Source organism: Lissotriton helveticus, chromosome 6 (assembly GCF_964261635.1).
Source record: "Lissotriton helveticus chromosome 6, aLisHel1.1, whole genome shotgun sequence".
NCBI classification, from domain to species: Eukaryota; Metazoa; Chordata; class Amphibia; order Caudata; family Salamandridae; genus Lissotriton; species Lissotriton helveticus.
Window position 1 is genome coordinate 951,566,063 of NC_136067.1, and position 23,699 is coordinate 951,589,761.

At 46.7% G+C, this 23,699-nt stretch overlaps 1 pseudogene; it reads left to right on the forward strand.

Moving 5' to 3' along the window:
- Positions 1-19,903: 19,903 nt before the first annotated feature.
- LOC144762561 (uncharacterized) lies at positions 19,904-21,160 on the forward strand (annotated as a pseudogene).
- The last annotated feature ends 2,539 nt before the right edge of the window (positions 21,161-23,699 follow it).

Genomic DNA, 23,699 nt, shown 5'->3' on the forward strand with positions numbered 1-23,699 from the left:
AGGTGCCGGTGGATCACCTTGAGCCTTTGTGACCTACCAATTTACCTTGTGACATGGTCGTAGCTATTCAGATTAGATCACCGACCATATGTGTGGCACACTGCAGAATGGGATTTTTGCCACATGTCGCAATGATGTGCATGGCAATCTAACAAGTCATTATAGGCAAGGCGGGCTTTAGGGATATGTGACTGGTGCGGCCGCATTGGGCACTGACCTGGAAAACAAGCATTTGCAATGCAATAGGTCTCGCATTATGAAAGTTTGAGCTATTGGTCTTGTAAATGACAATTTTTTTATTTATGTGTTGATTTTGAAAATAGCTAAATTAATAGCTTTGTCATTTTCAATGCCAATAGTTATAACTTTCGCACATGTGACGACTATAGCATTTGTAATGCAACATGTTTTGTATTTACGTGACTTAAATGTATTGATATTACAAATAGCAACGGCTTTTAATTTTTAAAAATAATTAATACTTAAATAAAAGTGATTGTAATTTATATTGGCAATAGCTTACACTTTTGTAAATAACGTTTGTGAAGATTATGTTCAGTGTATTTTATTGTGATGAAAATCCAAGAACAGAAGTGAAATAACATCTTTTTGTGACATTTGTAATAAAGCTTGAAACATTGAGAGAACATAATTGAACCAGTTGTTGTTGAATGGTTGCACAGATTGATGCTGTGATGTCGCGGAGTGATGCTGTGGTGGTGCTGAGTGATGCTGGGATTGCGCTGAGTGGTGCTGTGGTGGTGCTGAGTGATGCTGTGGTGGTGCTGAGTGATGCTGTGGTGGTGCTGAGTGATGCTGTGGTGGTGCTGAGTGATGCTGTGGTGGTGCTGAGTGATGCTGTGGTGCTGCTGAGTGATGCTGTGGTGCTGCTGAGTGATGCTGTGGTGCTGCTGAGTGATGCTGTGGTGGTGCTGCTGAGTTCTCTCTGCAACTGCACTCTGCAACTGCACTCTGAATCTGCACTCTGAATCTGCACTCTGAATCTGCACTCTGCACTCTGAATCTGCACTCTGAATCTGCACTCTGAATCTGCACTCTGAATCTGCACTCTGAATCTGCACTCTGCACTCTGCACTCTGAATCTGCACTCTGAATCTGCACTCTGCACTCTGAATCTGCACTCTGCACTCTGAATCTGCACTCTGCACTCTGAATCTGCACTCTGCACTCTGAATCTGCACTCTGAATCTGCACTCTGAATCTGCACTCTGAATCTGCACTCTGAATCTGCACTCTGAATCTGCACTCTGAATCTGCACTCTGAATCTGCACTCTGCACTCTGAATCTGCACTCTGAATCTGCACTCTGAATCTGCACTCTGAATCTGCACTCTGCACTCTGAATCTGCACTCTGAATCTGCACTTTGCACTCTGAATCTGCACTTTGCACTCTGAATCTGCACTCTGCACTCTGAATCTGCACTCTGAATCTGCACTCTGAATCTGCACTCTGCACTCTGAATCTGCACTCTGAATCTGCACTCTGCACTCTGATCTGCACTCTGAATCTGCACTCTGCACTCTGAATCTGCACTCTGAATCTGCACTCTGAATCTGCACTCTGCACTCTGCACTCTGCACTCTGCACTCTGCACTCTGAATCTGCACTCTGAATCTGCACTCTGAATCTGCACTCTGCACTCTGAATCTGCACTCTGCACTCTGAATCTGCACTCTGAATCTGCACTCTGAATCTGCACTCTGCACTCTGAATCTGCACTCTGCACTCTGAATCTGCACTCTGCACTCTGAATCTGCACTCTGCACTCTGAATCTGCACTCTGCACTCTGAATCTGCACTCTGCACTCACAATCTGCACTCTGCACTCTGAATCTGCACTCTGCACTCTGCACTCTGAATCTGCACTCTGAATCTGCACTCTGAATCTGCACTCTGAATCTGCACTCTGAATCTGCACTCTGAATCTGCACTCTGATCTGCACTCTGAATCTGCACTCTGAATCTGCACTCTGAATCTGCACTCACAATCTGCACTCACAATCTGCACTCACAATCTGCACTCACAATCTGCACTCACAATCTGCACTCTGCACTCTACATATGGTATGTTATGCTTACATACGTTCCATATATTATCCATGTATATGCCACATTTAGTTAAGAATATATGTTCTGTTTAGTTACATTACTTTGTTTGTATACCCTTTTATGCTGCTCTAAAGTTATTTCAATGGGTGAAAAGGCGGAGCCTGGGTAGCAGGAAGGAGAAGATAAGAGAGTGCATCGAGTGCGGACTTGTGAGCAAGCACCTTAAGCCATCAGGATGCTACTTCAAGGCACGTAGACAGGGTCGTAATACCCAATGATACTCGTAAAGGTAGCTACAAAAAATGGCGTTAGGTTGTGCACACACCCTGCAAAGATGCGTGTAGTGCCTGAAGTCACAAGTTGAACCTGGTGTTGTTCGCTACAATAGACGATAGTTATCAGTGAGGTTTGTTCCACCATGAAACGAAAGTTGGCTGCCGAGAGTAACAAGGCAGTGCTGGGTGGGGGGCTGCGCACCAACTGAAGTGCTCTGGTTGCACGGCCTGCGGCCGTGTGAAGTGATAAGCCTTGAACGGCCTGCGGCCGTGTGAAGTGATAAGCCTTTGAAGTATGGGAGTGTGGGAGGAGTGCTGCTACGGCCTGGGGGAAGCTGGCTGGGGAGGGGGAGGAGAAATGAATGTAAGGCTGTGGGGAACAGAGTTTATGGCCCAAAAGCGCGTGCCTGTGGCCACGTGAACTTCAAGAAAACTGTAAGGAACGAAGCCCTTGGTTTGACGAGGATTTCGAGCACTTGAATTCTCGATCCCTCAATGCGCTTGCGCGCATTATAGGTCACGAGACCTAAAAAGGAAGCCTCAGAAACTCCCTGATATTGCTAGTCACTCAGATACGAGGGTAAGGATAAGAGCTTCCTCCGAGTGTCATTTGTGGTTTGCGGAGATGCTAAACTGCTCTTCTGGACACCAAAGGACCTGCTTTATGGACCAGAACCCATTAGAAGCGGCTCATTCCCTTTTAACAGCGAGTTCAGCCAAAAGGCGGCGTCGTGTTGGACGTGTGTGCTCGGCGCTGAGACCACCCCTGGGAAACGACATCACGCTGGCTGAGGCAAAGGCGAGCCTGTGATCCAATGTATGAAGATACTCTAAAGTACAGAGTTTTTATAACGGCTAATCGCAAAACCTAAAAGCAAAAGAAATCCCAAGGAAGTAAGTTGTTTGTTAGGTAGGAAACGATGCGTACTTGTAATTATGTATATAATAAGTTAAAAAAATAATTCATATAAATGTGTCTGTATTTCTTCATATTCCTTAATGAATGTAAGGTATAAAAAGCATTAGAAATGCAATCGGGCTCGGATTTATTTGAGTTTGAGCTAATGGCATTGTAAATGCCAATGTCTTTTTGCCATGTGTTATGGAGTGTGTGCATGTGGTGTGTAGTGGAAGTATGTTGGTTGAATTGTAATTTTACCAATGGTGGCATGCTGTGCTTTATATGAATATGTTTAAAAGTAAAGTGTACCATACTGCAATTGCTTGGTGGAAAAGTGCACTGCCGGCTGGAGGTGTGTGTGCCTGGTGGAAGGGTGCACTGACGGCTGGTGGGTGTGTGCTTGGTAAAAGCGTGCACAGATGGATGATGGTTGTTGGTGTTTGTGCATGGTGAAAGCATTCATTGACGGCTGGGGGTGTGTTGTTGTGCGTGTTGTTTTCTGTGTGCTGGTGAGTGTGTGGTGGTGAGTCTGTGGGGGTGAGCCTGGGGAGTGAGTGTGGTGGTGAGTGTGTTGTGTTGAGTGGTGACAAGTGTGTGGTGTTGAGAGACTGAGGTGTGTGGTTTGTGTGTGCGTTATGTGTGTGTGGTGTATGTGTGTGTGGTGTTTTCTGCACACTCACACACTGCCCCTACACATTCACACACTGCTCACCCGCACACTCCCAATGTCACCCTGCATAGTCACACACTGTTTACCCTGCACACTCATTCTGCACACTCACACAATGTGCACCCTGCACCCTTACACACTGTCTCTGCAGTCACTCTGCACTCACTGTCACTCTGCACTCACTGTCACTCTGCACTCACTGTCACTCTGCACTCACTGTCACTCTGCACTCACTGTCACTCTGCACTCACTGTCACTCTGCTGTCACTGTCACTCTGCACTCACTGTCACTCTGCACTCACTGTCACTCTGCTGTCACTGTCACTCTGCACTCACTGTCACTCTGCACTCACTGTCACTCTGCACTCACTGTCACTCTGCTGTCACTCTGCACTCACTGTCACTCTGTACTCACTGTCACTCTGCTGTCACTCTGCACTCACTGTCACTCTGCAGTCACTGTCACTCTGCTGTCACTGTCACTCTGCACTCACTGTCACTCTGCAGTCACTGTCACTCTGCACTCACTGTCACTCTGCAGTCACTGTCACTCTGCACTCACTGTCACTCTGCTGTCACTGTCACTCTGCACTCACTGTCACTCTGCTGTCACTCTGCACTCACTGTCACTCTGCACTCACTGTCACTCTGCTGTCACTCTGCACTCACTGTCACTCTGCTGTCACTCTGCACTCACTGTCACTCTGCACTCACTGTCACTCTGCACTCGCTGTCACTCTGCACTCGCTGTCACTCTGCACTCGCCGCCACTCTGCGCCGCCACTCTGCGCCGCCACTCTGCGCCGCCACTCTGCGCCGCCACTCTGCGCCGCCACTCTGCACCGCCAATCTGCACCGCCACTCTGCACCGCCGCACTGCCACTCTGCACCGCCACTCTGCACCGCCGCACTGCCACTCTGCACCGCCACTCTGCGCCGCCGCACTGCCACTCTGCACTGCCACTCTGCACCGCCACTCTGCACTCTGCACCGCCACTCTGCACCGCCACTCTGCACTCTGCACCGCCACTCTGCACCGCCACTCTGCACCGCCACTCTGCTGCACTGCACCGCCACTCTGCACCGCCACTCTGCTGCACTGCACCGCCACTCTGCACCGCCACTCTGCTGCACTGCACCGCCACTCTGCACCGCCACTCTGCACCGCCACTCTGCACCGCCACTCTGCACCGCCACTCTGCACCACCGCACTGCCACTCTGCACCCCACTGATCAAATCTCGCCAAGTCACAACTGCTGCAGGTCTATCACAGATCAAATCTCACTGCCGCCGCACTGCCACTCTGCACCGCCACTCTGCGCCGCCGCACTGCCACTCTGCACTGCCACTCTGCACCGCCACTCTGCACTCTGCACCGCCACTCTGCACCGCCACTCTGCACTCTGCACCGCCACTCTGCACCGCCACTCTGCACCGCCACTCTGCACCGCCACTCTGCTGCACTGCACCGCCACTCTGCACCGCCACTCTGCTGCACTGCACCGCCACTCTGCACCGCCACTCTGCTGCACTGCACCGCCACTCTGCACCGCCACTCTGCACCGCCACTCTGCACCGCCACTCTGCACCACCGCACTGCCACTCTGCACCGCCACTCTGCACCACCGCACTGCCACTCTGCACCGCCACTCTGCACCGACACTCTGCACCGACACTCTGCACCACTGCACCGACACTCTGCACCGCCACTCTGCACTGCCACTCTGCACTGCCACTCTGCACCGCCACTCTGCACCGCCACTCTGCACCGCCACTCTGCACTGCCACTCTGCACCGCCGCACTGCCACTCTGCACTGCCACTCTGCACCGCCACTCAGCACTCTGCACCGCCACTCTGCACCGCCACTCTGCACCGCCACTCTGCACCGCCACTCTGCACCGCCACTCTGCACCGCCACTCTGCTGCATTGCACCGCCACTCTGCACCACCACTCTGCTGCACTGCACCGCCACTCTGCACCGCCACTCTGCACCGCCACTCTGCACCGCCACTCTGCACCGCCACTCTGCACTCTGCACCGCCACTCTGCACTCTCCACCGCCACTCTGCACCGCCACTCTGCACTGCCACTCTGCACCGCCACTCTGCACTGCCACTCTGCACTCTGCGCTGCCACTCTGCACTGCCGCACCGCCACTCTGCACCGCCACTCTGCACCGCCACTCTGCACCACCGCACTGCCACTCTGCACCGCCACTCTGCACCACCGCACTGCCACTCTGCACCGCCACTCTGCACCGCCACTCTGCACCGCCACTCTGCACCACTGCACCGACACTCTGCACCGCCACTCTGCACTGCCACTCTGCACTGTCAAGAATCGGAAACCCCCTGCTCTTCCCCCTCTTCTGCTGTGGGCCCACTGTGAAAGCATCTATGAGGGAGAGGCTGTATAATGAGTCTAACTGCAGACACTGGAAAGGGGCGGGGCAGTCTCACCTGCTCTACTATCTCTCCATCAGTGTACCATGATCTCTAACTCTGTCAGGCCCTCATTCATCTCACTGTCATCCCTCAGCAGCCGTGACCTCTACACCCATCCCTCTTGCCTCTCTTACTTCCCCATTCCTTTGCCACTCAGATGACTGACGCTGGCAAACAAAATGCACTCTCATCCTGCAGGGGAAGAGGGCTCCAGTCACAAACCTCCTACCTCATTCCCCATATCCTGTGTCACCCTTTTCTCTTTCCTATGTCATGTTCTTATTCCACCTCAAATATCGCACTTTGAGCACCCCATAGCATGGTCTAAAGCACTATAATAATAACCAACAGAACAAAACTGTATTAAACACATTCGTCACTTCGGCACTTTCAAAATACCCGGCAGTGATTCTGGAAGTGTTCAGACTGACGTCATGTCAGGACAATGCTTGAAGCATGGTTAAAGGTCCTCATGCATAAAAATGGCGCATTGCCTGACTCCACACAGCCAAAGAGGCTTTTGTGTTAGCAGCCTTCTGGGGACTGTGTGCTGTGACATAGGGGAATGCAGAGAAACATTAGGGACACAGCAATACTACACACTGGGGCAGGCTTGCACTACAACAATACAAACGACATTGGCCCTTGTGGCATAAAACCAAGCCACGTTCTTATGGGAAGGGGGAATGCCACTGTACCTAGGGAGAAAAAACAACCCTTGCATTGATCTTGCCTTGCCAGAAGCCAGACTAATGTCTCGCCAACCACAGACAAGTGTTCACTTATGGAAACCATGCACACACCAGTTCTTGAAATTAAAATATGTAGTTTATGGTGAATAAGGCCAAGGACAATTATGTACCAGTGTCGAACACTGCAAACCTCCGGCACAAATTAAGCACTGCCAAAGGCTGCACTTCTTTCAAACAAAGCAATGCAGTGCTGTTTACTACATGAAAAGAAACTCAGTCTAGAGTCACTGAGGGTAGTCTCGGCTGTAGACTGACCACGGCACAAATGTGGGGGCCCCAACTACGAGCAATTAATGATGTCCACAGGTGACGGCTTGCACATCTAGACACAGGTAAACTAGTGATTAGAGTTATCTCTATATACATAGGGAAGGGGTAAGACTGGATATACTCTAAAAGTTCCCTTCTATATAGGGCTTGTTTCAACGCTGTCCCTGCAGGGCCTCGACACTCTTCTGAAGCTGGGAGGCAAAGGTTCCCTCGATGGACTCTGGGCACTGATCTCCCGGTAAGCCTCCGATTACTTGTCCTCTATGTGCTGTCCGGCCTTCAAATGCGGCTCTGATTAGCCGCCGGCAGCCTGCTGTGTCGAGGCATAGGGAGGCGCTGGGGGCTCCGCTTGTCACCAGGCCGGATGTTGTCTCCGTGCTCATTACACCTCTCCGCTGCAGCTTGACTCTTCATGAGCGGCGGGGGAGGGTGCCAACGCTTTTATGGTCGCACGCGCATCCAGGGGGGCCGCTGCTTTATCCGCTCGCAGTGCCGGGGCAGTAACAGGCATCACTGGAGGGTCCCCTCGTGCTCCTGTGAGCCTCTTACATCTTCGCGGGTGCCGGTGGATTTACTGCAAAATAGATTTTTATTTTGGGTGATCGGGTGCCGGTAGTTAATATTGTCGGTGGGGTGAGGGGGCTTTACAATACTGCGGGTGGGCTCCGCTTTGATTGTTTGGGCGCCCGGCAGCTCGCCTCACGCTGCGGGCGCTCTCCTCTTCAGTTAATCCCCCCCCCGCCGCTGCTCTTCGCACACGCTGCGGGGACATTGTATGCAGGCCGCGGGTGGGCTCCGCTGGTCCTGCTTTAGCGGACACCAGCTCACCCTAATCCCTGCCAGCTGCATTGGCTTCCTTTTATTTCGAGAAAGCAGCCCTCTAGAAGTCTTCTTCCTAATCCCGCGACCTGAAATTCAATATCTTTTTTTTTATTTCGGAAAAAAAAGAAAATTTAAGTTTCATGCCCTAGGCAGCCCAGCTGAGAGTCCTCGGTGTGTTTTTTTCATGTTAGGTAAACACAACCTTGAATGGAGGGAGGGCGTTTAGCAGACAATTAACTCCCCCTGAGCCCAGCACACAATCGTGTTGTCCTGAAGTTTCCCCAGCAGACACCAGATAGCCGCTAAATGGCTGCCCGGTAGACGTCGTCGCTGATTGCATTTTTGCAGACCTTGCCTCCGTGTTTATGGTATTGTATTTATCAGCTGGGACATTACCTAACCTAAACAAGCACACGAGAAGAGGGGGGGCGGAAATGACACAACGTCAGACTCTTGTTCTTGAACTAATGAAGCCCTTTCCCGGCCTGGCATGGAGCAGCTGCGCGCTGAGCGCTGCTGAATGGTGAACGCGCCCGGCCATCTGGATTCACTTACGGAGGCACCCTGACAGCTCCTAATTATAATTAATGTACTTCTTTGCGCGAGCACGAACGAAAAATGCCCAAGATGGCGGAACAAAACTACATTTACCCTATCACTTCAAGCCTATTAAAATGACAACACAACGAAGACGAATCACTGGCCAGATGAGATACCAGACTAAGGAATGTGTGGAATTTGTCTCGCCAAAGCCCTAGGAGATACTTTTTTCTTTAACATTAGGATCTCGAAACTCCTCCCACTTTCAGTGGGGAGGAGTCCGAGCCCTAAAAACGGGGGGGGAGCTGTGTTGAGAAATAACTTAATATTTAAAATCGCCTGCTGCAGACTTCTTTGTGCCTCCAGCTTTCAGGCAGCAATAAAAATGGATAGATAACTCTTGTGATTAAAATATTACTGCTAGAGAGAGGGATTGGAGTTTTGTCTTGTGGCAGTTTTGACTCACCATGAAGTAGCGCATGGGGTCAATATGCCTGCTGCAAAGAACAGAGCTGCATTTTAGGTGGATACTTGAATGGATTAGTATAGGCAGTCTTTACCAGCGCTTTAAAACAAATTAAATGTATGTGAGAGAGAGGCTGTGGAGAGATGAAGGGCACTTTTGCCGGGTGGTAGGGAGAGACCCGAGGAGGCGGTCATAGATTTTCGCACCGGGCGCCACCAGCGCTAAAGCCGGCCCTGCACACAAAGCATCCGTGCCCTTTTAACCTGGCCCTCAGGAGTGCTAAATCTGAGATGAGTCAGATGCTAAAAATTTTACAATTACTTAAGATCATGTTTTTCGTAGGCCTTCTATTTAAATCAAACATGAAAATGCCAAGACTTTCTGCATCTATGATCAACATTTGAAGGGTAATTTTAAGTTCTGAATACTACAAATATTTTACAACAAATATTCGGTATGTCATTAATAAACTGGAATAGAACCTCAAACTCTCAACCCTTGTATCCTGCAATCAACCAAAGGTTTTCACCGTGTTCCTCTCGACAGCCCACGCATGTGTTTAGATTGGACTTTGATTTATATTCTACAGAGTAATAATGAAAGGGCAGTTCCTGAGATTGGTTATAATGTTACAACCATTAATGCGACTTCATTCAATCTTTTCTAGAAACTAAGGAAAACAAAGTTCCTGTTGAATTCAGCTGTTCGATGTAAGATAGTTTCCCAAGCTGGTCATGAGAAATGAGAGATTTTAAATCCACGTAGGCCTAACAATGGTAAAAAGAAAAATACAGTATCATTCTATAGTACCAGCTGAAATCCTGTTCACACAGGAACTTTCAAGAAACATTTAGGAATGTTGATTATTACACATGTACGGGACAAATAAAGCAACATTTTACGAGCTGCAAAAGGACCAATGTATTAGGTCAAGGAATAAGTCATCATTAAAGCAAAAACACATTTGAAATAGCCCTTAAGTTGGTATTACAATTTAAAAAATAAAATAAACTCTAAATCAATATCAAATGTAATTCAATAAATTCATTTCATATAGGAAATCAAATAGAAATTTCACCATAAACTATCACATTGAAATGACTGTGCATATAGTAGCCTATTTCCACAATGTATCTCAACTTTCCTATGAGTATATCATTTTCTAAGTACACACTACAAAATTAATTCTTTACTTTTCATAAACTATAGAATCTCTAGCATTATTAGTTCAAGTTTCAAGTTCATATCTTGTTTCTTCACATTTTTGCACCAACTTTTCTACATGGCGCATTCTAATCGAAGGCAATAGAAACACTAGGCCACTTTATTAATAGCACATTTTTCATCCGTAAAAGCTAATATACAACATGTTTGTAGGAAAATCTCATTAATGCAACTCAATTATATTTATTAGTATTACTTTGTATGTATGGTTATTCCTCTCACATTTTAAAGGAAGCTTTCTCTGTGCTGTGCTTCTACTGCACTTGTCTCAGTTTCGTGTGTTACTGTGTCTAACATGTGGAAAGTGCACTTTCACCTTTTCGTGTCTTTAATCAGTAAATGTGTTGTTTATTAGGATTTTTAGAGTCTTTCTCTATCAAGACCCAGGGAATGGGTATTGGCCCTTCCTTGGGATATACCTCGGGCCCTTTCGCCCTAATAGAATCATCCATTTGAAGCCTTGGAGACTGAGCTGCATACATTTGTGTCCAAAGTTTCTTTTTGGTTGACATTACTATTTTGTGAAGGCTGAGTGAGTTGGGCGCCTTGCATTGGAAGCCTCATTCTTGCATATGTTTGTGGTTCATATGGCATTGCCATTTGGCTTTGTTTTATACTCTATTGTGAACTCGCCTTTCAGCATGACCTTTCAGCACTACCATTTTCATGTCAAATCTGGTCCCAGATGCAGTTACTTGAGGCCTTGTAAATGGTACACATTTACCAACATGGGTCTGCTGAGTTGATGAGGCTAAGATGGGTCTTAAGCCCACCACAGTGACCAGAAGTCAAGAAGCAAAATCCTTGATTTCAATGGCACATAATAAAGCAGGTCTAACACTTACACATCAGATTCAAGGGCATTCAACCAAAGTAAAGGCTACCTCCTGTGTGGAATTTGGTGGTACTTACATGTCAGACACATCCAAAGCCACTACCTGGGTTACTCCATCCACTTGAGGTGAATAGGGACAGTGATGTGAGTTTCACTACTAGTGTCCTGTCTGGTGATACTGCTGTCTGATTTGCTTTTGCTGAGTTTATTTAGGTCATTGTAATGCATTAAATGGTGGGATGTTGAATTACTGTTATCTGTTGATGTGCCTTTTTCCACAGGCTAGTGATTTTGACAAAGACATGCCACTGGGGTATATCCTCATTAGAGTAAGTAGTAAGACAGGGAAGGGAATGAGAACTTCTGGCTAGATAACTCACTGGCAATCTTCATTACACTGATTCATATTTTCTTGCCCCAATGGTATGCTATTACCGCTGATCTGGAAGTACTTTGTCTGCACTCCTAAAAGGGAATCTTTTGGGAATTATTAGGATTTGCTTCACAATTACTTTGTAAAGGGTGTGATGAAAATTACAGGTAGGACATCTTTTTGGATGGATCTTTCTGGATATAGTGTTGGCCTAGGGAGTGTCTGCCTCCCCATTAAAGTTAGTCCTGGGGTACAAGAGAGGCAATATCATTGTAGTGAAGGTAACTGATAAGTATTTCAGCCCTTCACGTTCTGGAGAACCCTAAAGAAATCAAATGCCAGATTATTTCAGATGTCTAAAGTATAATTTGGAAAGAGCAAGGAAAAGCAACATCAGATTCTACAGACGTCCACAAATCTGTGGATTTTGCAAGAAGTGACCAAGGCCTGCAAATCATGTCTCACTTTAAAGCATTTAAAAGTTAGAGTTGGCTAAGCTCATACATGTCTGCTCTTAATATGTTAACACAAAAATATGCACAGATGCTGTTTGCATGAATTAACATATAAACACTAGACCTATTGGGGTTGCCGATGCAAGGTGTCCAGCAAATGTGCAGCACCAAACTGGAGTAGCCCTGCCTGCCTGATACCAGGTACTCTGAGAGTGAGACTCAGAAGCTTGCAGTGCCACAGGCAGCTACACAGAGTTGTCAGGATACTGGTATTTGATCCAAAGCCAATTCCTACCTTCCCCTAAACTCTCAGATGACCGTGGGATCCAAAGTACTGAAACCCGGCAAAGGGTACAGGTAGAGGTGGGGTGGGAGCTGGTCCAGGGTTGTAAGATGGTACAGCATGGAGAACGTATTCCTGAAGCTAAAATGAGAGCACATTTGCTATAAATTCACACTTTCTTCCTCTGTTGTGTGAGAATAAAGTCTGACATTCTGAGTAAAATGTTTACATTCAGTAGACATAGCATGGATGCCAGTTTACCCCCAGTGTTCTTCTATAGCCTCCTACAGTGTTCTAATAAACAACTGAAGTGCTAAAATTCGGTATTTAAGGCAACAGTATGGCACACCTGAAGCCATCTGGATGGAGTCAAAGCTTTAAAAGTTAAAGCATTTCCTTTAGAAATGAACAGAATGAATGAGTTCATTTTGTCAACGAAATTATGGTTAGTGCTCCAGAAAGCTCAAATGAAACTCATTATCTGCGAGTTCTCAAATATATTTCTCATCGATGTCAGTAAAACCTTCTGACAAGCAGGATGAAACCTTTATTTTAACACCAGTATCTGCCTACAAGCTAACTCTTCAGTGTTCTACTGCAGCTTCCCACAGTGTTCTAACGAACAACCCGAGAGGTAACTGTTATGTCCTCTTACTAATATTATTCAATATCGAATACTGTGTTGGTTTCACGTTCCATGGAACATGGAGCGTGAAGCCTATGTCCGGTGTTGGGACAGTTACAGCTGAGGTGAGCTTACTGCAGCATAGTTTGTGCTGCTTCTTTGTACCTGCCTGTCTTTTATGGAATAAAGTTGCCTTGAAGACAAATCCTCGCAGTGTCCTTCATTACAAAGAATTGCGACGAGGATGGGATATATTTAGAACAGAAATCAACAGGACTAACAAAAGATCTGACATCATCTTTGCAGTTGGAAGCAGGTGCACACTCAATAACATCAGTTAGGTTAGGCGTTGGTCTGATACCATCACAATCAATAACATGTCCTAAATAAGTGACATTATTCAAGCTTTTACCTATGGGGCTGAGCGGTGGGGCATTTCGTCATCAGAATACATTCTTAAGGCAGAAAATAGTTTTATAAGATCGTTACTGGCTCTACCCGCCAGTACTCCCTTGGTTCCCTTGTGAATGGACCTAGGATTAAGACCAATAGATGAAGAAGTCGGTCTACGCCCACTAACATACTGGCACAGACTGTGGGTCACCCCAGAATTGTATCATTTCAGAATGGAAGTAAAATAACTTATGGGTTTGCCTGGTGTACTGCATTTGCCATTTTACATGTGCTAAACCACATGTTGACCTCGATTCCATGCAATGCTCTGATCTTCCATTTTGTTGCATCGCACTTCCATATTGTGCTGCCTTGCCCTGGAGTTACATTTCAGCAGGAACATAAACATGTTTTTCACGTAAACCAGTACAAGCAGGTGCAAGGCATCTCGTGAGGATGCCTCGTGAGGTTATGTTGTACCTTTAGAGTGTTTTCATGCATTCCATACTTATCTCTAGGACAGAGGGAGGATGGCCGTGCAAGTCTCCAAGGCCGGAGAGTGGGAAAGGAATGTCTTTTGCCTCGGCACTGCCCAGATAGAATCTGGCCAGGTCTGACTGGGTGGGTCTGATGCAGCGATGAGGCCAGCACTTGCAAATAGATGGGCGAGAGCGCCTGCTAGAGGCTTCTCGAACATATTGATTTAAACTATAAAAAGCGGTGTCTGTGGGGTGGAGCTCAGGAACTCAGTCTTGGAGTGGACGCACTCGCGGGACAACTTTGGTGCCCGCAGAGATTACTTCCTGAGCTCCCGGTCTCTACAGGGTTCCCGACTTGGTGTTCAGTGCTTGGCCAAGGATGTTGAAGTCTCCGGTGCTGCAAATGAATCTGGTGAGGTGCTTTGTACATTAACTGTTTATATACCTGTATTCACAGTTTCATATTTATGTATATAGTGTGGTGTATTCATTGTCTATTGCCTTTCACTCGGTGCCTAAGAATTTATTAGCTTCAGTGACTTATTGCCTTTGCCTACAATATTAATAAAGCTCATTTTTACCTCCAGTGGAGTGTTGGAGTTTCTATGTGAGTAAGTGGTGTGCGTAAATTCAGATTACGCAAGTAGGCAAAGCAATACATTTTGGCGTAGTCGGTGGCAGGCCACGTAAATTACGCGGGGAGGAACATGTTTAAAAAGACGAAAGGTGGTTTTGGTTCTTTGGCACCGAGTGAAATCCCTTTACCCCCCATGCAAATTCCTGGATGGGAGGCGACGCCGTACTCCGCGCTGGCGCGTGAGTATGCTAAAAGCCTAGGATTAAGTGAGAGCTGGTTTGACTGTTTGGGCGAAGCAACGCCAGAAGATGTTTTAAATTGTTTACAGAAGGTTCCTGTGGAGAAAGAAAGGAATTATGTACAGTGGGTCGCAGAGGTTGGGCTCTCTTACATGCCTACCGTCAAGTTTTTGCCAAATATGTTTATCTCTGCAGCGGGAACAGTTGCGCTTAGAAAAACAACTTGTTGAAGCTAAGAATATTTCTACGACGCTATCCTTTCAGAATAAGTTATTACAAGATACGTTAGAAACATATCAGACGATAGCAGAGCGGGCTGCAGTCCGGGTTGCTGAATACAGATATAGGAAGAGGAGAGGGCGAGTTAGTAAACGGAAGGTTCATTTAGCGATTGCCAAAGCAGGCTTAGATTTTGACCCTTCAAATTGGGACTCCAATATTTGGGAATCGTCAGATTTCTCCTCAGAAGGAGAGCGGCCCTCGCAAGAGGAGGGAAGAGACGAGCGAGGAAAAATGCTAAGAGAGTGGAAGCACAGCCCATTCTAAGACGGAAACTTCAAATTCCTCCAGGGAACCCGGATGGAGTCATGTTGAATAGTTTGGAGGATTTTACACAGCAAGAAATAAGTGATCTTTTAGCGAGGTTTAGACAGAAGCCTGGTGAGACGCTATTAGCGTGGATGGTGCGCATTTATGATCCTGGCGCTTCTGGGGTCATGTTAGATGAGGGAGATGCTGCCAAATTTTGTACTCTCAGTACTGACTCCACTGTGCAGGGATATTTTTGGACCTTCCATGGTGATGACCAAACTACCCTGTTGCAGCTAGCTGCGCGGGGGTGTGGTCACAAGTACCCCACAGATTCTGACTGGCCTGGGAATGAAAAACCATGGTTTACCCTAAGAGATGCTTCGCAGAGAATTAAGGAGGAAGGGATGAAGCTGGCTGTTCTTGTAGGTGAGGCGCATAATTTAATGGGTCAGTTAATGACTGTGCCAATGCGGAACAAAATCATTCGTTTGGCGCCCCCTGCATACAAAGCTGTGGTAATGACCTTGTTAATTAATCAAACTGGTAATACTATAGGAGAAGTAGTCGAGGCAGTCCGTGAGCTGGGAGAGCTCGGGGAATGGGCCAAGCCAGACAGGGCTTCGCGCTCAGAGTCCCGTACTGATAACAACGGAGTGACCAGACGTGATATGTTCTTGGCGCTGTTAAAGGATGGGGTGTCAAGAAGTGAGATTGATGGTATTGAGACGAAAAGCATGTGGGAGATGTACCGTAAGCGAGGACTGGATAGGAAGGAGGGGAGTAGGCATGTGAATAGAAAAGATAACAAGAAAGTGAGTCGCAGGGATGCAGAGCCTGAGGAGAAGCCTGAAAAAGCGGGTCAGGAGAGAGAGAGAGAGAGAGGGAATCTCATGTGAGAATGACAAAAGAGAAAGGTTGGGACCGAGATTGCACAGATTCAGATGGAGACCGGGAAGAGGAGGAGTTGTTCCCTGAGGGTTACCCCACATTGTATTCAGATCTGCGCCGGGCAGATGCAGAGCTGCGCAGGCGAAAATTAGATTAGGAAATTGGCCAAGCTCCGGTGCAGGGATGGGCTCGCAAAGATAATAGACCACATGTGAGGGTTGAAATCTATTGGAAAAATAGAAATGTTCAGGAGGTGCGGGCTTTGGTAGACACGGGAGCGGAGGCCACATTGATACATGGCAATCCACGAAAATTTAAAGGACACTTTTTTACTATCACAGGCTTGGGAGGACAGGAAACACCAGCAGTGCAAACGGTAATTCAAATGAAAATTGGCAGACTTCCCAAGAGAGCCTACACTGTTTTGATTGTGCCTATTCCTGAGTACATTATTGGTATTGACATTCTGAAAGGTATGACCCTATACTTAGATGATGGATGCTATCAGTTTGGGTCAAAGCAGTACTTCTCGGTAGCTGCTGTGAGGGTGGAGCGCTTGAAAATTCCCCCAGTGAAGGTGCCCCAAGCAACAAAAGTGGTTCATATAAAGCAGTACAGGATTCCAGGGGGACATGATGAGATTACCGCAACCATTCGGGACTTGGTAGAGGCGGGGGTGGTGAGACCGATTACCACGGCGTGGAATAACCCCGTGTGGCCCTTGCGCAAACCTGATGGAAGCTGGCGCATGACAGTTGATTACCGCGAGCTTAATAAGCATACGCCCCCGTTGACAGCCGCGGTCCCAGACACCATCACCTTGATTGAGAAAATTCATAAACACAATGGGACATGGTATGCGGCACTTGATATTGCCAATGCTTTTTTCACAATTCCAATTGCCCCTGAGTGCCAGGAACAATTCGCGTTCTCATGGAATGGTAGGCAGTACTCGTTTCAATGTCTTCCTATGGGGTATTTACATAGTTCCACGATCTGTCACCGGCTGGTGGCAGAGCATTTGGACGAGGTGTCAATCATTTCTGGAGTACAACTTTGTCATTACATTGATGATGTGTTAATTCAAGGAGAGACCCAAGAACAGGTGCAGGCTCAACTTGACAGAGTGGTAGAGCACTTGCAAAGCAAAGGGTGGGTGATTAACCCCGAGAAGGTGCAGGGACCCTCTCAGAGTGTGAAGTTTTTGGGCATTCAGTGGCATCAGGGACACAGAGAAGTGCTGCCACAAGTGAGGCAAAAGATCAAAGAGTTTGCAGTGCCAAAAAACAGGAAGGAAGCGCAGCGCTTCATTGGATTGTTTGGTTTTTGGAGACAGCACATTCCCCATTTGAGTCAGATTTTGGCTCCTCTGTACAAGGTAACGCGGAAGAAGCATGAGTTTGAGTGGGGGGAGGCACAGCAACAGGCGTTTGAATCAGCAAAGGAGGCTATACAGCGTGCCTTGGACTTATGGCCCATACGAGAGGGAAGTATTGATTTAAATGTAACTGTTCAGGATCAGTATGCAACCTGGAGCCTGTGGCAAAAGCAGGGGAGACAGAAAGTGCCCCTAGGGTTTTGGACAAAGAAATTACCTGATGCTGGAGAGCGGTACACTCCTTTTGAGAAGCAGTTGTTGGCATGTTATTGGGCTCTGGTGGATACCGAGCAGTTGACCCTAGGGCACAATATGTTTTTGAGACCTGAGATACCTATCATGCAGTGGGTGATGAGCTCACCCAAGACACACAGAATTGGACATGCACAGGAGGCTAGTGTCATAAAGCGGAAGTGGTACATACAAGACAGAGCGCGAGTTGGTCCTAAGGGTACCGCCGTGCTGCATGAGCAAGTGGCACAGACTCCTGTAGCAAATGAAGAAATGTTGCAAGATGTACCTAAAGTGCGAGAGTCCCCGGTGAAATGGGGTGGGCCTTTTTCAGAGTTGTCCGCGGAGGACAAAAAGCATGTGTGGTTTACAGATGGCTCAGCCAGATATGTGGGGACCAAGAGACATTGGAAGGCAGTGTCATATAATCCGGTGACCAAAAAGTTGTTGTCAACTACTGGAGAGGGAAGAAGTAGTCAGTTTGCAGAATTGTACGCGGTTTACCAGGCATTAAAGCAAGAGCTCCCTGGTACATGTCACATTTACACTGATTCATGGTCTACCGCAAATGGGTTAGCCACTTGGCTTCCAACATGGCATGCTCACAATTGGATGATTCACAATAGAGAGGTTTGGGGAAAGGAGTTGTGGCAGGAAATTTGGGAATTGTTGTCCCAGAGTACAGTTACAGTTTATCATGTCGATGCTCATTGCCCGACTGACTCACTAGAGCGTTGGTGCAATTCCTTTGCAGACCAAGAAGCGAAGATTCATGAAGCTGAGGTGGAGACGCAGGATTCTGACTTGGTGGGCATGGCTAAATGGGCGCACCAGAAAAGTGGACATTTGGGCGAACGAGCCACTAGCAGGTGGGCTGAAAGTAGAGGGATGTATATTCCCCTAGATTTGATTAAGACTGCAATCATTCACTGTCCTGTTTGTCAGCATACTCAGCACAGACCAGTTCCACAGGTAGTGAGAGGCCAGCTAGGCAGAGGGAAGTTATCAGGGCAGATATGGCAAATTGATTTCATCGGGCCAATGCCAATGAGTCGAGGATGTCAGTATGCATGCACTGTGGTGGATACCTATTCTGGCTATCTCATCGCTTTTCCATGCAAGAGAGCAACCTAGTCTAACACTGAAAACGTTGAATTTGTTGATCTTGTATTACGGAATTCCATTGCAGGTCCAAAGTGACAATGGGTCACACTTTAAAGGAAGGATGGTGCAAGATTTTTGTGTGCAGCATAACATTGAATGGATCTATCACATACCCTATTACCCACAGGCAGCAGGTTTGATTGAGAGAATGAATGGTTTGCTGAAAGAGCAGTTGAAAAAGTTGTCTGATGGATCATTGAAGGGGTGGAGGGATCACTTGCCTGATGCATTGCAGATTTTAAACAACCGACCTCTTGCTGATGCAGAGACTCCTTTGATGCGCATGTTGACCCCAGCTTTGCAGATTAAGCCCCAGGTGGCCACAAACACGATTCTGTATTGGGAGACAGCTCCCGGAGCTTTGGCTCCATATCATGCCACACCAGAAGCTGCCGGTCTTGATTTACATGCCTTGAAACTCTATTGATTGCAACCACGAGACATTACATTGATTGAGAGAGGAATTGGAGTTTAAATTCCCCCAGAGCATTTCGGGCTAATCGCCCCTCGATCTGGGCTTGACCTTGAAGGCATCCAGGTTTTGGGAGGGGTGGTCGATGCCGATTACCAGGGGGAGATCAAAGTTATCCTATTGAACAGTGGAAACAATGATCTGATTGTGCAACCCGGTGACCGTGTTGCCCAAATGGTCATCATGCCGGTTTATGGAGGAAATGTCATGAAGGGGACGGCCCCAGCCCTTCTAACTGTGCGAGGAAAGGGCAGCTTCGGATCTACTGACAAGAACCCAGGGGCAAAATTGTGGGTGGAGTCCCCAAACAAACCTCCTCAACCTGCAGAATTGATCGCTAAGGGCAAGGATAACATCCTAGTCATCATGAAACCTGGACAGGAAAAGTGGGAAAATGTACCTGCTGAAAAATGTTATTTGCAAGAGTGATTATACCAGTTTGTTTTCTGTTTCTAGATCACAGTATGGCTTGCCGCTGCGATGCTTGCGCTGTGTGGTTAGTGTTTGGGCGTGTCCGGAGGGGTCCGGGAGGGCCCGGGGATGCCAAAGGGGATCAACCGCCCAAGTCGGATGACAGCATTGTTGCAGCAACCGGATAACATCTGGACCTACTTGGCCGGGAATGTGCTGAACACTTCCCACTTCTGTATGAGAAATCTTCAGAGTACAGCTGATATGATATCAATGTGTCTTGTTGCCGTACCTACCCCTGCACAGGTGCTTCTGCACATTTTCAACCAAACTAACTTTGATGGGGTAGTGGAGGAAAGTGATGTTCAAACACATCTGAGTCTTTATGAGTACTGTCGCTTTTGCCCGGAGGTTACAGATAGCCTCATGAGTAACATGACAAGTATTGTTACCTACAATATCTCTACTGGAGACGTTTGCTATCAATTAACTTGTGACCCTACCAAGATTGGTAAGTGTGGCCAATTAAAACTAGAGAAAAGCAAACAATTGACCCCTGATCAACGAACATTATGTCAGTTACGACATGACAGTTTTTGTAGTAATGTTACCAATTATATGGTTTGTAATCACACAGTATTAGCCGCTAGCCATGTTAACCATGTGAAATTACCTAAAGGATGGTTGTTTTCGTGTGGTAATATTTCATACACTTACATACCAGCTAACATAACTGGAGGACCTTGTGCCTTATCACGATTAAGTCTTATGCTTTTTCCCATGCATTCTGTTACATGTATTCGCTCTTCTAGAGCCGCTATTCAATTACCTGAGGATTGTGACTCTGATATTGATTTGCTTTCCAGAACAGAATATACTAGTTTGGCTCTGTCCATTGTAGGAGTGTCAGGACTGTCCGTTTATAATGCCAGAACAATTGCTAAGCTTGCCTGTTTAATTGTGAAGAATCTCAATCACACTTCTGCCGCTTTAGCTGAATTATTATTAGATGTTCAAGGAACAAGAAAAGCTGTTTTGCAAAATAGGGCAGCTGTAGACTATTTGCTGCTAAAACATAACCACGGTTGCGAGGACTTTGATGGGCTCTGTTTCAATTTATCTGATCATTCTACATCTATCCATACACATATTAATGCTTTAAAAGATTTAGTGAAAGGGGTTGCCCAAGATGTTGACCAAGGATGGTGGGACTGGTTGTTTGGATGGCTGCCTAATTTTGGACAGCTTCGGTATAATTTGGGTGTTATTATAGTCATTATTTGCATTTTTATTTCAGTATGTTGTTGCATTTAATGTATTCCTAATCTTGTCTCCCTTTTTAGGCCCAGATCCATGGTATTTAGGCCAATGGGGTATGATAGGTGAATCGAAGGTCAAGGGGTGGAATGTACTGCATTTGCCATTTTACACGTGCTAAACCACATGTTGACCTCGATTCCATGCAATGCTCTGATCTTCCATTTTGTTGCATCGCACTTCCATTTTGTGCTGCCTTGACCTGGAGTTACATTTCAGCAGGAACATAAACATGTTTTTCACGTAAACCAGTTCAAGCAGGTGCGAGGCATCTCGTGAGGATGCCTCGTGAGGTTATGTTGTACCTTTTGAGTGTTTTCATGCATTCCATACTTATCTCTAGGACAGAGGGAGGATGGCCATGCAAGTCTCCAAGGCCGGAGAGTCGGAAAGGAATGTCTTTTGCCTCGGCACTGCCCAGATAGAATCTGGCCAGGTCTGTCTGGGTGGGTCTGATGCAGAGATGAGGCCAGCACTTGCGAATAGATGGGCGAGAGCGCCTGCTAGAGGCTTCTCGAACATATTGATTTAAACTATAAAAAGCGGTGTCTGTGGGGTGGAGCTCAGGAACTCAGTCTTGGAGTGGACGCACTCGCGGGACAACTTTGGTGCCCGGAAAGATTACTTCCTGAGCCCCCGGTCTCTACAGGGTTCCCAACTTGGTGTTCAGTGCTTGGCCAGGGATGTTGAAGTCTCCGGTGCTGCAAATGAATCTGGTGAGGTGCTTTGTACATTAACTGTTTATATACCTGTATTCACAGTTTCATATTTATGTATATAGTGTGGTGTATTCATTGTCTATTGCCTTTCACTCGGTGCCTCAGAATTTATTAGCTTCAGTGACTTATTGCCTTTGCCTACAATATTAATAAAGCTAATTTTTACCTCCAGTGGAGTGTTGGAGTTTCTATGTGAGTAAGTGGTGTGCGTAAGTTCAGATTACGCAAGTGGGCAAAGCAATACACCTGGGACAGAAAGACTGCAGTGGTTTGCCTATATAAAGAACCAGAGCAAGAGGTTGGGCAAATTGGAACTATGGAGCAACCCTGAAGTAGCCTGCGCAGAGTTGTCACGTGCTGACCTGGTGGGACTCCATCGAAATCATCAGATGATGGATACCCTAGGCAACTCCGCGATGGGCTCTCTAACTACAAAGTTCCTTAGCATTAAAGAGGAGTATAGAATGCAGCCCTTTCTAGATATGATCTTGCCCATTCCAGCAAGAAAACTCTATGTACAGTTTAGGCATGGTACATTACCACTCAGGGCTCTTTCACATAAATGGTCCCAATCCAGGCTTCTCGAATACCCAGCCTGTGGAGAATTGGAGGAAACTGAGCCCCATGTTTTCTTTTTCTGTCCTCATTACAAGCTTATAAGACAGCGCTGGCTGGGCCATCTATGTAGGAACCTGGGGTTCAAACATTATCACCAGGCCTTTAGAATTTTGAAATATGAGACTTCTCCACCTATTGTATTTTCAGTTTCCCGTTTTTTGCTCGCCATGTGGCGCAGGTGCTGGTCTTTTATGAATAATATTCCCTGATGAAATTGTTAACTTCAGCCCATTTTCTGGTTTGCTACATCTGTAATGCTTCATTTTGCACAGTCTATACTGTTCCTCCTTTTTTTTTTTTTTACGCTTTTTTATTGTGGTGTATTGTCAAGAGAACAGATGGATATGCACATCTGCGTACATGCAGGCAATGATGAAGGGCAGGAATCAGGTTAAGTAATAGTACACAGCCTTTCGGTCCACAACCCTGAGGTCGGACGGCGTCGCAGTATAGCAAAACCATAAAAAAGCAAAGGAATACCAGCATTTGACACAAACAAGGTAGTCACACCACTTTTTTCATTTAAACAGAAACAATACTCAAATAATAAATCCAGCAGAGAGAGTCAAGATAGCCTAAAGTCCAACTCAAGGGTCCAGCACGAACTAGTGGTGCTGCGTCGCCCCAAGCCCCTGTTGGTATAAAACAGAATTATAGGAACATCACACGTTTCGCTGAGGGAATAGAGGCAGATCACAATAGAGGCCAGTCTCACCCTCCTCAGCCCACACACCCGTTCCTAGGTCCTCTACGGGGCATCGCCAGTTCCGCCGTTGGAGAATCACACAGGTCGCCATGGTATGCATTCCAGTGTCCCCATGTTCCTCCTTTTTTAATCATTTTAATATTTTTAACCTTTTGTATAACGTTTTTTAAACATTGTCTTGCTATTTATGATCTCCAGTCGGATGTTTTTAGATGGCTGAGGAAATGTGTTAAATGCTGTTTTATTGATTAAATGTCTGCATCTTTTATGGTCTATGACCGAAATAAAGATCATTTGAACTGACATTATTGCTGGCAAAAGTACATTTGGAGTATTCAATGGGTAATCCATTCAATTCCAAAATGGTTAAAACATCCTCCAATGATTTATCATGTTCAATTTTGTTTTTCCCAAAAACCAGTGTATCGTCCTGAATTTTGTTTGTGTGTTTGACCTTGGCAAATAATTGGTGCATTAACCGTTGAATAACAGCTGCAGCTGACACCAAGCTGAAAGCCATATTTTTAAATTGAAAACAACCCTGCAGTGTCATAAAAGCTGTACA